Source organism: Cryptomeria japonica, chromosome 7, assembly GCF_030272615.1.
Source record: "Cryptomeria japonica chromosome 7, Sugi_1.0, whole genome shotgun sequence".
Taxonomy (NCBI): Eukaryota; Viridiplantae; Streptophyta; class Pinopsida; order Cupressales; family Cupressaceae; genus Cryptomeria; species Cryptomeria japonica.
In genome coordinates, this window is record NC_081411.1 from 164,224,986 (window position 1) to 164,235,768 (window position 10,783).

The 10,783-nt window shown below is 35.1% G+C and overlaps 1 pseudogene; it reads right to left on the reverse strand.

Annotated features, from left to right (window-relative positions):
- Positions 1 to 1,281: 1,281 nt before the first annotated feature.
- On the reverse strand, positions 1,282 to 3,142 carry LOC131078275 (taxane 10-beta-hydroxylase-like; annotated as a pseudogene).
- Positions 3,143 to 10,783: the final 7,641 nt, after the last annotated feature.

Here is a 10,783-nt window from a genome sequence, read left to right on the forward strand (position 1 = left end):
TGTAAACATATATGGCAGTGAAGATTAAGGGGGAGTGTTGGCGTACGTGGACTCCAATTGGACTCCACTCATCTTCCCTGCCTCCGTAACTAATCTACTCCAACCACCGTATTTACTTCTCCTTCTCGTATCTTCTTCTACTCTATCTTTTTTTAATGCATCTCGATGGTTCGAGTTCAAGGTGCGCATTCCAGAAATGTCTTTTATTGCTGTGAACAAGGCTCTGTTTTAAGTGAGCAGAAAATGTGATACTCTGTTTTTTGGATGAATGATTTTGTAATGTCAAGAGAGCACTGGCAGCGCTGTTTAATATTAAGGCATAATATAAACTGTTGTATACTCTGTTCTTCCTTATTGTTCTTTCTCCCCTTCATTAGGGAGGGCTAAAATAGGGAGGCTACCTTTGATAGGCCACTTGGTAGTAGCCTATTTTCGAACTGCCACAATAATCTGGTCGCCAACCCACAAATTTGCTAACTAAAGCACTAGCCAATTTTGCTAAGGGGTCTGTCAAGAGTAACATTCTTGATATGGACGTAAGTACCAAGATCAAATTAAATTTCAATAGATACCCTACCCCTAGGTGGCAACAAAACGCCGCAGAACAGATCCTTCAAAGGACCCAAAGAGGCAGACGTGTCACGGCCAACAACACAAGGGCCCGTAGCAACATTGACCTCTGGGCTCAGAACACTAGAGATGGGAAGAGAAGATGTGATCTCAGACACCGTGGGATGAATCGCATCCCCAGATACATTGACCACCAAAGTCGTAGGAGAAGGGGGAACAACATGAGGATCCGAGCTGCCCCCCACAATCTTCAAGAAGAGAAACGTGTTGTCCACCAAAGCGTCCTTCCCCACAGCATCCTTCAAACTGCCTGCACCATGTCCTTCCCCTTCCACCCTTCCACCGCAAACCAAAAATAGATCAGGCGGTTCCAGCTCACCACTGCTAACAGAGCTCATTTCTAATTAATAATTGTTACCAACTATGAAAATAATATAATATTTCATAAAACGACGAAACAAGATAATTGTAAACATGACATTACCCAAAATATATGAAATGTCTAATAAATCTATCAACCTTTTTCATAGTTAAACCTTGCAAGTTCAACATAGCAGTAGGACAAGTATATATGTAATGTTAAATAGAACAAAAAGAATACTCCGATAACGAATAAATTTAGTGCAAGATACAATATTTATTATACTATCACGTCTATTTTCAAAGTTGCAACTACTTCCTTATACGTAGTGTTCAGGTCCTTTAATTAGCTTAGGATCTAGGGAAAAGTTTTATGCGAAAACAATTCGCTGGGAGAGGAAAGAACGGATTTGATGTTACTTTTTCACATGGGTCAATGGCAGTGAAGCCTCTAAAAGATTTAACAAAATGATGAACGAACAATAATATCTCCATCTTTGCCCTGCAGCGAATGGTAAGTAGGTGTAAGGAGCCACATTACTACTTCCCTCCTCAAACCTTGAAGGCCTGAATTTGTCCGGCTCACTGAAATACTCTTCTTTCGTATGCGTGCTATAAACAGTCCATAATATCTGCTCATAACAAACAAACACCCAAAAGTCATTCTATTGGATTTAGTTTTAGTGATTTCATGAAGAAAAGAAATGATTTTTAAGTTATTATGGTTGAATTGAATCGATAAAAAATCATTAGAAATGTTCAGCTTACTTTCCATCCTTTGGATATTGTATACCCCTTGTAATCAATATCTGTGATCGCCTCGCGAAACGTTCCAAAATGTGGAGGATTCATGCGCAGTGTTTCCTGAGCAGCTTGCCATGTATACTTCATGTCATTTAAATCTGTCCAACTGATTTCAACTCCATCATTTTGATTTCTTATAATTGTCATTTGCTCTATTACACGCGTGGTCGGTGTTAATGACAAATTCAATCAAAGTTATACAGAGTATTAAAATATGTAGTAGATTTTAAGATTAAATTTAAAAAAATTTATTAAAAATTAAATCATATTGTATGATTTATCATCAAGATGAATAAAGTTTTACTGTGTTCTCTATAATTATATTTTTATAATATATTATCCAATATAATCTAAATATTGAAAAAAAGTTTTCTACACAATTTATTCAGAAATATGTTACAAATGTAATTAATACCAGCATTTTATGATTGAATAAAGAAAAAGCGGAGGGCCTTTGCGTACCTTCGACGACTTTTTCATAGCAATTGGGATTGGAAGATAAAAGTTTAAACATCAAGGTAAGTGCTGAAACAGTTGTATCATACGAAGCAAGAAGCAAACCAAAATTGTCCAGGATCTCCTGGTCGGTGAGTGGATTCCCCCCTTCATCTTTGAAATTGATGAACACAGAGAGTAAATCTTGACTGCTACTCACCATCCCAGAATGTTAATCGGCTCGTCTCTTTTTTATTAAAGAAGAAAGAATTTGATCGATGATGGAGCGCGCCTTAATCGCTAAGTAGAAATGAGTTCCTGGAAAGTCAAGCGGAACAGCAAAAGATGCAGCAACCATAGTTTCGAAGAGATGATGGAGTTGTGTTCTTTCAGCACCATCGCTAATACCGAAGAACAAGCTGGCTGCGAGTGAAAAGATGAGCTCCTTCACCAAAGGAAACATCTTCACTCGGGATTTTCCCTTCCATTTCTCTGTGATATGACGTTGGATTTCAAAACTCATTTTAAACATATAATTCTTTAATGCCTGCGGACCCAGACAGCGAGCAATTGCGGCACGCATGCGGAGATGCTCCAGCTTTCTTTTGCTTCCAAGGGATTCGCTTCCGAGGAGTTTCGTGAAAGACTTGGGCAATGTGACCTCCACCAGCTTGTCCTCATTGGACAGAACTAAACGATTTCCAGCGGGGCCGTACAGTAGTACTGTGGGATCCCCCATGAGTGACGTCTTGAAAACATCACCAAATTTCTTTACCCTCTCATCGAAGAACAGCTGAATCGTGCCTGATCGAAGTGCCCACACGAATTGCAGCGCCTTGCCAATCACAGGGAAGCCTAAGTTTCCCGGGGGTATTTTACCCAAGGATTGCCGCTTCCAATGATTTAAAGAGAGGAAAAGAATGCCCAGAAAAGGACAGACTGTGATAGAAAGAACAGCAGGGAAAGACTCCATCAAATTTGGAATTCTACATTCTAGAAAATGGAAAACTTCTATTTTGATTAAATGAAAGGAATCTGGTCGAGCAAGAAATTATTGGATTGAACTACTTGTATTAGGTGAGTTCTCTTGTATACGATAATGTGAATCAGTAAAATAGACAAAATAGAATCTATCGGCCGCTTAAAGGGCCACTATCGTCCATCCAAATAGAAAATATATTCATGTGAGTCACACGGAAATGAATAATAATCTTTTTATTATTATTCTATGATGTGTTCAATGAAGTTCGGCTGCATAACTTGAAATGTATTGGACGTTACTTCAATCCTACTGTATGACGTTATCACGACAAGAATAGTGTTCTGTCATTGAATTAAAAGATTTATTTAGTTTTAGCTGTGCATGATATTCAACAGATATCCAGGAAAATTAGATACCATGCCTTTCTTAATACACTCCCGGAATCTCTTGGTTTTGTCACTTCTTCGTGTACTGTATTTCATATACTTATAAAGAAAAAAAAATTCTGCCGAATGGTGCCGCTGTCCACCCACGCGGGACAGGTCTGCTCCATTCGGATTGAACTTAGGATATAAAAATCTTATATATAAGTTACATAAAAAGATGTCTGTAAGAATTCGAGTATATATAATTAAAGTTTTAACTGATTGAGGATAGAGTATATGAAAAAAAAAATTCTGCTGAATGGTGCCGCTCTCCACCCACGCGGGACAGGTCTGCTACATTCGGATTGAACTTAGGATATAAAAATCTTATATATAAGTTACATAAAAAGATGTCTGTAAGAATTCGAGTATATATAATTAAAGTTTTAACTGATTGAGGATAGAGGATATGAAAAAAAGTTTCTGCTGAATGGTGCCGCTCTCCACCCACGCGGGACAGGTCTGCTCCATTCGGATTGAACTTAGGATATAAAAATCTTATATATAAGTTACATAAAAAGATGTCTGTAAGAATTCGAGTATATATAATTAAAGTTTTAACTGATTGAGGATAGAGTATATGAAAAAAAAAATTCTGCTGAATGGTGCCGCTCTCCACCCACGCGGGACAGGTCTGCTACATTCGGATTGAACTTAGGATATAAAAATCTTATATATAAGTTACATAAAAAGATGTCTGTAAGAATTCGAGTATATATAATTAAAGTTTTAACTGATTGAGGATAGAGGATATGAAAAAAAGTTTCTGCTGAATGGTGCCGCTCTCCACCCACGCGGGACAGGTCTGCTCCATTCGGATTGAACTTAGGATATAAAAATCTTATATATAAGTTACATAAAAAGATGTCTGTAAGAATTCGAGTATATATAATTAAAGTCTTAATTGATTGAGGATAGATTCTATTTGTAAGTTGGTCAAGGCAAAGGCATTATATGAGAGCGAAAGAGTCTGGAAGGAAAATTTATATTTCTTATGAGATGTTAAGGATGAACATAGAATAAAAATATAATGATATGATAATATTATAGCAATAATTTAATTTTAATATTTTTTCTTATTTTTATAAAGAGTTTAGTAGAAATATAGAAATATAATAATATGATAATAATAATTTTATGTTTATAATTTTTTGGTTTTTGTAAAGAGTTCAATATAGATACAAAAATATATAAATATTATAATAACACTATATTAAAAAATAATAATTTAATATTTATTACGATATGATAATATAATAATGAACATATAAAACAACTAAGTCCTTCATGATATCTTGTATATTAGGCAGGGATTTTTAATAAGATTGAATATGATGTCTATTCTAATAAATTAATAAAGGGTATTATTATGCTTTGGATACATATCTCTTTTTTTTTTTTTCTTTTAACTTAGGCAAGTTTAGGGACCTCTTTCTTAGTTTAATTATTTTTTTCATTTTTATTTCTTTTCATATTTTTACTCATCTCATGTTTTTCTTTCCATTTATTTTTCCAAGTTTGTTTGCTATTATTTGAGCACATGATTCCTATTGTAACCCTTAGAGTTGATTTTAGCTTGACAGAGGAACTTGATCCTATAGCAGCTCTAGTGGAGATCAAACTCTTAGAGGAACTTACGACTCAAGGTTTTGAGTTATAGGATCTCATTGATCGCTTTAAATTAATTATTTTATTTTGTCTTGTTTCATTTTGGAGTTCTGATTCTCAAAGAACCTTGGAATTTTGGAACCTTATGTTGGATATGTCTGGTCATTGTTGCTGCTAGGATATGTTGTTGTAATTGATGTCAACATATTCCTATGATTTTCTCTAGTGACTGCAGATTGGAAAGACTTTTTGATCTAGTTTGTAGTGTTAGTTTGCTGATCACTATTTTGCAAAGTTTGGTATTTCCTTCGGTATACTCCGATGTGATCAGAACTAGTGCTAAGATTTTGAGATATTGTTTGGGATGGTCTTGTGTATCTTCATTTTAGATGGATCGTGATTTGGTGCTTTGCAAGTTATCTTTCTTTGTGACAATTGTTGATTAGTTGTGCTCTTCAGCTTTCAAATGTTGATCTATGAAGATTTGATAAGTGGTGTTGGTGCAGCTATTTTGGATTCTGAAGTGCTTGTTAGTGTTTCCTAGTCATTTCCTATTTGTTTTAGTGATTAACATTGATCATTGTGCAATTTGTTGGTGGTTTCTATCAACCGGTGATATTATTTGTGTTATGCGACATTTCTGGTAGTGTAGCGTGTTGTGATTGATCTTGGCATGATTTTCGATGGATATGATCATTTGGGAATTTGATTTAGGGTCGTGCTATGTTATGTAAATAACCATATTGGTCTCATGGTCGATCTTTGTATCATCTGATGTAATTTTTTAATTGAGGGTTGAGGGTTTAACCAACCTTGTTGTCAAGGTTGATGACTTGTATATATAGGTGATGTAGTCAGGTAGTTTTGTTGTCGATGTTTTGTCTACATTATTAGAGACAGGTATATGTGCAATCAAGTGATTTATCTTGAAGTGTTGAGTTTGTGGTGAGATTAGTGTTGCAGAGCAGATATTTGTGCTTAACCGTAACTGTAATTAGGCATTTGGAGATGCTATTCCTTTAGTTCACTTCTTTCAAGTTGAAGTCAGAATCTTATTGTAAGTCGGTGAGACTTCCCTGAGGGTTGTACCCTTCCACGAAAATATTATTTGAGCAGTGAGCTCTAGGTAGTGTGCCTAAATGCATGTGCATTCCCCATTGTAATATTTTCAAATACTACTGCAAAGTATCATCTTACTGTGGGTAGGTTCCCGCCATGTTTTTTCCCTTAACCGGGTTTTCCATGTCAAAATCTTGGTGTTGTGTGTTGTGGTGTTGATTTTCTTATTTGTCTTATTACTGTAGTTTGTCAGATCTATATTTTGTTTGTTATTCCAATGAAGAGTGATTCACCCCCCCCTCCCAGTCTTTCTTCTTGATTGCTGCTAATAATTAGTATCAGAGCTAGATCCTCTGGTAGAAGATTAATCGCTTGAGGAGATCTAAGATGGCAGCTAAAGGTGTAATCTTTAAGAAGGATAGTCTAAGATTTGATGGAAGTAACTATGCTATATGGAAGGACCAGATGGAAGTGCACTTGAAATGCCTTGGTGAAGATTATTGGAAGATTACAAAGAATGTCTATGTTGTTCCTCCGAATGGACCATCTACTCCTGATGAGGTTAAGGAAGTTTAACATAATATTAGAGCGAAAGAGGCACTGCTTAGTGCCTTGAATAATTCTAAGATGACTAACGTAATGGGACTTCAGACAACACATGAGATCTGGGCGAAGCTTGAAGTGTTGTATAAAGGTTGCTAAGATGCAGAGTTTAAAAGGAAAGTATGAGACATTGAAGATGGTAAATGATGAGAACATACACTCTTTTATGTCTAAGGTGGATGATCTTTTCCTAGGTATCAGATGTGTTAGTGGAACTATTGAGGAAGATAAAATTGTTGCTAAGGTGTTGAGATTTTTTCCTTCTCCCTATAAGCATAAGGTTGTTTCTATTGATGATATCTGAAGTGTGACTATTGTGACAAGAGATATGTTGATTGCAAAGCTTGCTACATTTGAGCTGAGTGAATTTGGAGAATCAAATGGAAAGTCTGAGACAACATTTTGATCATCTGCATTTGTATCCAGTAAAAAAAAATATGATCCTAATGAGTGTAGAATATCTGGATATGAAAGAGAGAGAAGAGAGATGGAAAGAAAGAAAGGGAGCTAGATGAACTTGAAGCTTTGATTGCCTGGAGATTTCCTAAAGGTGTCAATAAGTATGATGTAAATTTTCTTTTGAAATGTTTCTCCTGCAATAAGATAGGAAATTTTGCTTCTAGATACTTGGAGAGAATGGCTAAGTATGAAAGGCGTGATAAGTTTGATAAGCATGATAGGAATGATAGATATGACAAGCATGAGAGGTATAACAAATCTTACAAGCCTAACCGAAAGTTTAGAAATCAAAAGAATGATTATTATGTTGTTGATGAAGGTATTACAAATGAAGAATCTGAAGGAGATGAAGTTGTATTCCTTCCCATTAAGGAAGATCTACCTGTACCTATTGACTCCACTACCTATACTATTGAGGAGAAATCTTTGACTGCTAAGGTTGAAGAGAAAGATGAATGGGTGATTGACAGTGGTTTTTCACATCATATCACCAGTGATAAAAGAAAATTTGTGAGTATGGAAAAATATGATGGTGGAATATTTAGATTTGGAGATGACAAATCCTATGTAATCCATGGGAGAGGCTCTATTTCTTTTGATGGTAAGCATAACACTAATGATGTCTTATACTTTGAAGGTTTGAAGCATAATATTTTATGTGTTGGACAAATGGTTGATAAAGGTTATGATCTACAATTCAAGGATGGTAAATGTAAGATCTTAAATGCCTCTGGTATAGAGATTGCATCTAGGACTAAGACTAAAGGTAACATTTTTCATTTGAATTTTGGTGATAAAATTTCGTTGATTGATCCGATTGATGAAAATTGGTTGTAGTATAGGAGAATGTGTCATGTGAATTTTGATTCAATGATTAAGATCTGTTATACACATGTTAGCGATCTACCTAAGATTGTTAAGCCTGCTAATCCGGTATAAGGAATGTTAGTTGGGTAAGCAAACAAGAATTTCTTTCAAAATAAAATAGTATACGTCAAAAGGACTACTAGATCTTGTACATACTGACCTATGTGGACCTAAAAATGTTAGAAGTGTGTAGAGTGATAGATATTTTATGTCGTTAATTGATGATTATTCAAGGATGTTGTGGGTTGTCTTTTTGAAGGAGAAATTAGAAGCATTTGACAAATTCAAGATATTCAAAGCTAAGGTTGAGACCGAGTCTATATTAAAAGTGAAGTGTTTGAGATTTGATAGAGGTGGAGAATCTTGTTCTGGAGAGTTCAACTCATTCTGTGAGAGGCATGGGATTAGAAGACAATTATCTTCTCCTAGTAGAACACCTCGATAGAATGGATTCATTGAGAGGAAGAACACAAATGTGTTGGATGCTACAAGGACTATGTTGATTGAAGGAAATATTCCGAAGATTTACTGGAGAGAAGCCATAAGCACTGCTATTTACACATTCAATAGAGTTCACACCAAAAGTGTTACCTGTAAGACTCCTTATGAGATTTGGTTTGGTCATGTTCCTACTATGAGATATTTCAGAGTATTTGGTAGCAAATGTTATATCAAAAGAGATGAAGATATAGGAAATTTTGATGCTATAAGTGATGAAGAAATTTTCTTGGAATATTCAACAAAGAGAAAGGCCTACCAATACTACAATAAGAGATTGAGAAAGATTGTAGAGAGTGCAAATATGAAGGTGGATGAGAATCTTGGGAAAGAGATCAGAACATGTGGTTATGATGATGATCAAAATATTGTTTTAACACCTATTCAACTCAAAGAACCTAAGGACAATAATCTGGTAGAGACTGTGAATCCGGATGTTGCTAGTGAAGGAGTGTAGGAACCTAAAAATTAGAACAATTAGAAGACTCTGAGGTATGTAAGATTGAATCATTCAAAAAATCAAATTATTGGTGATAAGAATAAAGGTGTAATGACTAGAGGATGGCTAGCTATAGAAGAAATATGTTTGGTTTTCAAAGTTGAACCTTAAGATGTTGTCAAAGCCTATAAAGATGAGAGTTGGATAAGAGCTATGGAAGAAGAAATAGATCAGTTTGAAAAGAATAACATTTGGGAAATTGTGCTTAGACCTAAGGATAAGATTTTTATTGGTACTAAATGGGTATTCAGAAACAAACTGAATGAAACTGGCGAAGTTGTCAGAAATAAAGCAAGACTAGTCTGCAAAGGGTATTCACAACAAGAAGAGATTTATTATGAGGAGACTTTTTCCCCGATTGCTAGACTTGAAGATGTTAGACTGTTGGTTGCTTATGTTGCTTATAAATATTTCAAGGTATATCAAATGGATATCAAATTTACCTTTTTGAATGGTGATATTGAGGAAGAAATGTACATTGAATAACCTAATGAATTTTCACTGTCGGATGATGGAGACATGGTATGTAAGTTGAGGAAATCTCTTTATGGATTGAAACAAGCTCCTAGAGCCTAGTATGCTAGACTAGATAAATACTTGTTGAATTTGGGATTTAGTAAAGGTGATGCTGATAGTAATATGTACTTCAAGATTCTAAATGATAACATCTTAATTGTTGAAGTCTTTTTTGATGATATAATCTTTGGTGGTGATAATAACTTGAGCATGAAGTTTGTCAGTGATATGGAGAAATAATTTGAGATGTCTATGATTGGTGAGATGAAATTTTTATTAGGTTTGCAGATTGGACAGACTAGAAAAGGTATATTCATATCCCAAACTAAGTATGTGAAGGAATTGTTGAAGAGGTTTTGATTAGATGATTCCAAACCGGTTGGAACTCCTATGGTGACTGGTTGTAAATTGTCTAAAAATGATGAATCTCCTAAAGCTAATCAGAGTTTGTATATATCTATGGTTGGTGGATTGTTGTATCTTACTCAGACTAGGTTGGACATTATGTATGTTGTGCGCATGGCTAATAGATATAAAGCTGATCATAAAGAGAGTCATGTCACTACTGTGAAGAGACTATTCAGATACTTGAAGAGAACTATATACTATGGATTATAGTATCCCAGGAGTGATGATTTCATGTTGTGTTCCTATATTGATGTTGATTGGGCTAGTGATGTTGATAACCTGAAGAGCACTATCGGTGAAGCATTCTCTTTAGGTAATAAGTTGGCTTCATGGACTAGAAAGAAACAAGATTTAGTGTCTTTATCCACTGCTAAAGTTGAGTGCATTGTTGCTACTAGTAATTGGACTCGGGTAGTTTGGATGAAACAAATGTTGAAGGATATCAGAGTTATTTATGATGAGCCTACTATTATATACTGTGATAATTATAGAGCTATTACCATGTCAAATAATCTGGTGCAACATTCAAAGACTAAACACGTGTCAGTCAAATATCATTACTTGAGAGAGAAAGTCAATGAGGAGAAGGTGAAGTTGGAGTATGTATCTACAAAGGAACAAATTGTTGATATCTTCACTAGATATTTGCTTGAAGATAAATTTGTCTATTTGAGAGACAAGTTAGGGGTA